Source organism: Hyperolius riggenbachi, chromosome 2, assembly GCF_040937935.1.
Source record: "Hyperolius riggenbachi isolate aHypRig1 chromosome 2, aHypRig1.pri, whole genome shotgun sequence".
In the NCBI taxonomy this organism is placed as follows: domain Eukaryota; kingdom Metazoa; phylum Chordata; class Amphibia; order Anura; family Hyperoliidae; genus Hyperolius; species Hyperolius riggenbachi.
Window position 1 is genome coordinate 250,029,119 of NC_090647.1, and position 8,539 is coordinate 250,037,657.

An 8,539-nucleotide genomic window follows, 5' to 3' on the forward strand; every position below is an offset into this window, starting at 1 on the left:
CAATGGTCACAGAAGTTCCAGAGATGTGGTGAGACCTCCTGCTGCTGGTGACAGCGGAAGTTCATGTAAAGTCCATAGTGTGACACCAGCAGGAATTCAAACAGCAAGCAGCACTAACTGTGGGGTCTGACTAGTTGGTCAGGATCCACCCCAGGGGTGGGTATTGTATTAAAGTATCAGTATTAGAAGGTCTTTAGCACCTAAACGTTTTCTATGGTGTGTGCTAATATTTTATACCAGGTTGCTCCTGTAGATTCTCTGAAGACACATTCACTCTTTACTTTTGCTGTGCTATTGATTTATATGATCTGATTAGATTGTGAGCCCTCAAGGCCTTGTCATTTTACATGCATGCCTGTGCATTTCAGCAATATTTTGATATCGCACTGCTGCTCAAAACATTCACTGTAGTGAATGGGATAAGCTGCACAACACAGATAACGTGATTGTGTGTGTTGCATTGGTATGTCTGCACTTTTCGGAGGAAGGGGATCTGCGTGGGCCCTGAAACAAATGTCAATATTATGGTTATTTTGACACATGAATTGAAGAATAAAAGATATGATTTGCTTTTTGAGAAGCCGGTGTGCTAACCAGTCTGTTTGACTGCCTGATTTACATAGAAGTTGCTTTACATCCATGTTATGCACCCAACTTATTGTAAGGTGTGCCAGTCCTCACCCTCCTACTTCTAATTTAGAAATAAGTCTAGCTTCAGAAGTTGCTGTAGCAACTAATCTTGTCACAACTCAAGTTTTATCTTTCTCCTTACATTAAACAAGAATTCTGATGGCTTGCTATGGTATCTGGCTTGCTTCTCGGTATCTGAGCCACAAGCCTGCATTCCAATGATATTCTGATTTACGTATTGGACTCAGAAGTGTCTAGACTGTGCCTAGGAGTTATACAAACACTGCTCACAAAATGCAAACAGGAGATTCACTTTAGGACTGTCCTGTGAACTTCTGGCTGAAGAAGTGCCAGAATAAACATATCTTTCTGTAGCCATCGGATGAACAACACTTTTTGTGGCTCCTTTCAGTACTTTATGTATTCATTATCATGTCCTAAGTTTGTTATTGCTGAAGACATGTACAGTATATTGTAGTGTCAACTATTTCCCATATTCACAAAAAATACTATAAATATAAAATATAAAATCAATGCAAAGCATTATGTATATTGTAGCAATATGCTCAAAGGTTTTTTTTTATTTTTTATTTTTATTATTATTTATTTATTTTATTATTGTTTTTGTTATTGAAAATGAGCTTTGCATTTTGCTGCCAGCTAGGAATTTGCAAAAGTGACAGTAAGCTAAAGTTTAATTTAATTTTCTACTGTGACACCTGTAGTCTGTGTTGCACTAGATTTCAGTAAGTGTCCAGAAAAATTGTACAAGTTGGAACATTGCGTTCCACTCCAGATCCGCTCCTGTTGCTCTCTGATTCTGATCCACTTTATGTGCCAAATGTAAATGGAGCCCATGCTTATATAGGATCCATTTACACATTCCTTTTTTCGACCCCTGAATCGGACCATTTCAGAGCCTAGTGTCGCAGAGGCGTAGCTAGACCTAATAGGGCTCCTCTGCAAAAATGATAGCATGAGGCCACCTTGGTCCCCGAACCCCATGAGGGTCACAGAATCGGGAACCAGAGAATGGCAGCAGGGAGGGTTCTGCTATGAAGCAGTGTCTAGAAGCAGGAAAAAATAACAGACGCTTCTGCTACTCGCTACTCTGCAAGGCGGGAGGAGGTGGCAGGTTTTTTGCTAATTGGCTGCACTTATGGTTGGGGAGAGGGTGGAGGAGGGCCCCTAAATCCTCTGGCCCCCCTGCGATAGCAGCAGTCACAGAGGTGATTGCTACGCCCATGCTAGTGTGGACAGAGCCTTAGTACACAAACCTCACCGCAGACATTATAGGGGCTGCGGGACGGGCATACATGTCAAAAAGGTGCCTGGAAAAAGGGCGCAGGGATTGCTGTTAATAGAATATTGATAAAATTACCAATATTGTACTTAATTGCAATAGTAAAATATCGGTAATCTTTACCGATATTTTGCTGACTTAACCTAACCTCTCACACACTGAACCCTCCCTCTACTGATGCCTAACCCTAAGACCTCCCTCTACCGATGCCTAACCCTTAACTAACCCCCAGGTGGTGCCTAACAATTAAACCCCCCCCCCCCCCCCAGCACCTATCACTTATTCACCCTCCTAACAATCTACCCTGCCTCCCCCCACACCCACACACCAAAAAAAAGCAGTTTGCAGCAAGAAATTAAATTTAGGTTAAAATCGCGTTCGCCAAAGCATGAAGATGTAGAAAATGGCAGCATTGCATAGCAGGCGCTTTGTGAACAGTACTTACAAGTAGGATGAAAAATAAAAGTGGGCAATGATGCAGTTGTTGAAAAGTAAACAATGTGTAAAGAATATACCATTTTAAAGTCATTTTACGTACGTGCTGTGGTTTGTGAACGATTGTTTTCTTATCGATCTCTGTATATACACATTTTTATTAATGATAACTATTTTAAAAAATCCTGCAGGTTGGATCGGGCTTTTGGAATGTTAGTCATTGGTTTTAATGATCGTTTTTTTACAATTTTGTTCAATTTCACCAAGGATAGTTGGCCAATACCTACTTGAATGATCGTTTCAAACGACTTTAGTCGAATGTGTGTACGTGGCTTATTTCAGCTTGGCAGAGCGCATCATCAGTTTAATGTAAAGCTTACATTTAGTAAGTGGTAGAGTGCACCAGTGGCGTCTCTACCATTGGGCGCAGGGGGGTGTGGCGCCCCAGGTGACTGACACTCAAGGGGGTTTCGCCACGACCCCCCATGGTAGGGGAAGAGCAGCGCTAGAAGGAGGGGTAGGGGACAGTGTCTGGGAGATGTGACAGATCCCCCCTCCCTCACCTGGGTCCCCTCCTTCTGCCTCTCTTCCCTGCTGCCCGCCTGGGACCACCCAGGTGTTGAACTCCCCGCAGCCCACTGCGGGGACTGCCTCCCGGAAGCAGAGCCGGGCTACGGGAAGATGGCTGCCGAAGCCCTGCACTGGAGATTATTTGTGTCAGTACAGGGCTTCGGCCGCCATCTTCCCGTAGCCCTGCTCTTTGCCTGTCAGCGCGGGAGATTTACACCGGCTGCAGGAGGATTGTCGCTGGAGGATCGTCTGGGAGCTGCGCGTCAGAGGCCGGCCAAGTGAATACATTTTTTTTTACAGGTTTATTTTCTCGTGAATGCTGCCCACATAACGTTTATTTTCTGGCGAATGCTGCCCACATAACGATTATTTTCTGGTGAATGCTCCTCACATAGCGATTATTTTCTGGTGAATGTTCCCCACATAGCGATTATTTTCTGGTAAATGCTCCACACGTTGCGATTATTTTCTGGTGAATGCTCCCCAGTACATTGCAATTATTTTCTGGTGAATGCTCCCCACATAGCGATTATTTTCTGGTGAATGCTCCCCATATAGTGATTATTTTTTGGTGAATGCTCCCCACATAGCGATTGTTTTCTGGTGAATGCTCCCCACATAGCGATTATTTTCTGGTGAGTGCTGCCCACATAACGATTATTTTCTGGTTAATGCTGTCAAACATAACAATTATTTTCTGGTGAATGCTCCCCACATTGCGATTATTTTCTGGTGACTGTTGCCCACATAGCAATTATTTTCTGGTGAATGCTCCCCACATAATGATCATTTTCTGGTGAATGCTCCCCACATAGCGATTATTCTCTGGTGAATGCTCCCCACATAGCGATTATTTTCTGGTGAATGCTGCCCACATAACGATTATTTTCTAGTGAATGCTCCCCACATAGCGATTATTTTCTGGTGAATGCTGCCCGCATAAAGATTATTTTCTGGTGAATGCTGCCCACATAACGATTATTTTCTGGTGAATGCTGTCCACATAGCGATTAATTTCTGGTAAATGCTCCCCACGTTGCGATTATTTTCTGGTGAATGCTCCCCAGTACATTGCAATTATTTTCTGGTGAATGCTCCCCACATAGCGATTATTTTCTGGTGAATGCTCCCCACATAGCGATTATTTTCTGGTGAATGCTCCCCACATAACGATTATTTTCTGGTGAATGCTCCCCACATTGCGATTGTTTTCTGGTGAGTGCTGCCCACATAACGATTATTTTCTGGTTAATGCTGCCAAACATAACGATTATTTTCTGGTGAATGCTCCCCACATTGCAATTATTTTCTGGTGACTGTTGCCCACATAGCAATTATTTTCTGGTGAATGCTCCCCACATAGCGATTATTCTCTGGTGAATGCTCCCCACATAGCGATTATTTTCTGGTGAATGCTGCCCACATAATGATTATTTTCTGGTGAATGCACCCCACATAACGATTATTTTCTGGTGAATGCTGCCCACATAATGATTATTTTCTGGTGAATGCACCCCACATAACGATTATTTTCTGGTGAATGCTGCCCGCATAAAGATTATTTTCTGGTGAATGCTGCCCACATAAAGATTATTTTCTGGTGAATGCTGCCCACATAACGATTATTTTCTAGTGAATGCTGCCCACAACGATTATTTTATGGTGAATGCTCCCCACATAGCGATTACTTTCTGGTGGATGCTGCCCACATAACGATTATTTTCTGGTGAATGCTGCCCACATTACGATTTTCTGGTGAATGCTGCACGCATAACGATTATTTTCTGGTGAATGCTGCCCGCATAACGATTATTTTCTGGTGAATGCTGCCCGCATAACGATTATTTTCTGGTGAATGCTGCCCGCATAACGATTATTTTCTGGTGAATGCTCCCCACATAACGATTATTTTCTAATGAATGCTGCCCGCATAAAGATTATTTTCTGGTGAATGCTGCCTGCATAACGATTATTTTCTGGTGAATGCTCCCCACATAATGATTATTTTCTGGTGAATGCTCCCCACATAGCGATTATTTTCTGGTGAATGTTCCCCACATAGCAATTATTTTATGGTGAATTGCTGCCCACTTTACAATTTATTTCTGGTGAAATGCTGCCCACTTTACGATTATTTTCTGGTGAATGCTGCCCCATAACAATTATTTTCTGGTGAATGCTCCCCACAAAACGATTATTTTCTGCTGAATGCTGCCCGCATAAAGATTATTTTCTGGTGAATGCTGCCTGCATAACTATTATTTTCTGGTGAATGCTGCCCACATAGCGATTATTTTATGGCGAAATGCTGCCCACTTTACGATTAATTTCTGGTGAAATGCCGACTACTTTACAATTAATTTCTGGTGAATGCTCCCCACATTGCGATTATTCTCTGGTGACTCTTGCCCACATAGCGATTATTTTCTGGTGAATGCTCCCCACATAACGATTATTTTCTGGTGAATGCTCCCCATATAGCGATTATTCTCTGGTGAATGCTCCCCACATAGCGATTATTTTTTGGTGAATGCTGCCCACATAGCGATTATTTTCTGGTGAATGCTGCCCGCATAATGATTATTTTCTGGTGAATGCTCCCCACATAACGATTACTTTCTGGTGAATGCTGCCCACATAAAGATTATTTTCTGGTGAATGCTTCCCACATAACGATTATTTTCTGGTGAATGCTCCCCACATAGCGATTATTTTCTGGTGAATGGTTGAACTCGATGGACGTATGTCTTTTTTCAACCAAAATAACTATGTAACTATGTAATGCTGCCTACATAGCGATTATTTTCTGGTGAATGCTGCCCACATAAAGATTATTTTTTGGTGAATGCTGCCTGCATAACTATTATTTTATGGTGAATGCTCCCCACATAGTGATTATTTTCTGGTGAATGCTCCCCACATAGTGATTATTTTATGGTGAAATGCTGCCCACTTTACGATTAATTTCTGGTGAAATGCTGCCCACATGACAATTAATTTCTGGTGAAATGCTGCCCACTTCATGATTAATTTCTGGTGAAATGCTGCCCACTTCACGATTATTTTCTGGTGAATGCTGCTTACATAACGATTATTTTCTGGTGAATGCTCCCCACAGTGCGATTATTTTCTGGTGACTGCTCCCCACATAACGATTATTTTCTGGTGAATGCTTCCCACATAGCAATTATTCTCTGGTGAATGCTCCCCACATAGCGATTATTTTCTGGTGAATGCATCCCGCATAACGGTTATTTTCTGGTGAATGCTGCCCGCATAACGGTTATTTTCTGGTGAATGCTCCCCACATAACGATTATTTTCTGGTAAATGCTGCCCGCATAAAGATTATTTTCTGGTGAATGCTGCCCGCATAACAATTATTTTCTGGTGAATGCTTCCCACATAACGATTATTTTCTGGTGAAAGCTCCCCACATAGCGATTATTTTCTGGTGAATGCTCACCACATAGCGATTATTTTGTGGTGAAATGCTGCTCTCTTTACGATTAATATCTGGTGACATGCTACCCACTTTACGATTAATTTCTGGTGAAATGCTGCCCACTTTACGATTATTTTCTGGTGAAATGCTGTCCACTTCACGATTATTTTCTTTACGATTTCCAGGGAAATGCTGCCCACTTTACTATACAGGGAGCACCTATACCTGGCATTACCCACCGTGGCACGCTTAGTATGCCACACTCGCTCCTTTTTTATGGGGGGGGGGGGAGTTGGGAGGGGTGGTGGTAGTGGGGGGGGGGGGGGTGTCTTATAATAACCAGCACTGGGTGTCAAATGCCATAGGTACACCACTCTAGTGCACACAATGTGCCGCTCATTCTAGGGGAAAGAGAGGAAACATTAATAAAGCAAAATATTTACATTACTGTTTAGGGTATACCTCTATAGTCTTCATGACAAAAGATTTAAAAGTATAGCTATAACTTTAAAAAGCTACTGCACTTATAAATACATTTAGACTATTGAATTCCTCTGGCCATCTTCAAAAATAAACTCAGGTAACAGTCATGTCACCTCCCTGTCTGCCATTCTGCTCTTCTGGGCCTTTACGCGTTCTCCTGCCAGCTTCCTTGATAATATAAACAGCTTATAAACACACTTGTCAAAAATGACATGCCCTATAGGTACTGAACAGGTGTTATATACCCGCTAATAGAAATAAAATGTTTTACATTCAATGGGCAACATAATATAAATGTTACTGCTGCAGTACAATCCCACAAAGGGGCAACAAGATGGCGCACTATGGGGGTCCTGGCTGATCCCCCTCCACTCAATTCTATTAGATAAGTGGGGTGTAGCTATCCCACAGATGCACCACTATTTATACTGCTAAGGGTGGTCGTGACCCGAGTAGGTAGCCTGTTGTGACGTTCTCAATCACCTCAGCTAACCCCTCACTGGTATTGGTCCACAGAACACCCCAATAGACGGGGGGACTATTTACATGGTGTTAAAAGTGCATAGTGCTGTGCATATTAAACCCTAATGAGATCACATTTCACCATAACGGCTTCTTCAGAGGTGCTATACATATAATACAATAGTGCTGTACATTATCCACATAACCACCAAATTAAAATCACAAATTGCCCCCCATAGATAAAAGCCCAAGTCAGAGCTGCCAGCGCCGTGTTCGGCGACCGATTTTATAACAAGGAGGCAGGAAGAGGCGGGGTCTAGCCCACAAAGTCACGCCCATCACTCATATCCTTGCTGGGATCCCATATATATCCCTATATCATTAATGTGGCACCGGATAAAGTTATCCCCATGTGCGCCTACCATGGTCGCTCTGCTCCCCAGAAGGTGGATCAGGAACGAGTCCCCCATTGGCGTCTCCGCACGGTGGACGCTATCTGCGTTCCACTGGCGCCGAAGAGGGGGCGGGGTCTGCGTTCCAGGGCCAGCCTACGTCACTTCCGTGGCCGACACTTACGTCTGCAAGTGCGGCGGTGCGCGTCATAACAGCGCCGCCCCTCCATGGCCAGAGCCATCCGCATAATGCGGATAGTGGTGTCGTACATGGCGCCGCCCATCCATCCTCACTACAGTGCTCGTAACGGCCAATCAGTGGTGTCCCATTTTAGGTATACACACCCCGGTTGCCATGGTAGCACATAAATAAATATCTCACCTACAATGCGTGGTAACTGTGTTCAATGGCACGGCGCAATTATACAATGGAGAACAACGTAAAGGAGCATATAATTAACTATAAGGTAATGCTAATAACACACATATAGGTGTTCACACACAAGGAGTGATACATGCAATTCATCAATGCAAAGGATATATAAGATACAGATACACTAAAGCCATCGGAGCACAAGGGTATATAAATACCCGCTCCATAGTAATTGTTCCTATGATGTATCAGGTCAGACCCCACATTGAAGAGTACACATAGGGGGGGGGGGGGGGCGATCATCATCAATTATGAATTGTACCCCAATTCCAAATTAAAGGAAACAGGCCAGATTGAAATCTTCGTTTAGACCATTTGGTGAAATCGTGTCCAAACGATAAATCCACTGTGATTCAATCTGCGTCAGTTTCTGGTCGAAATTGCCCC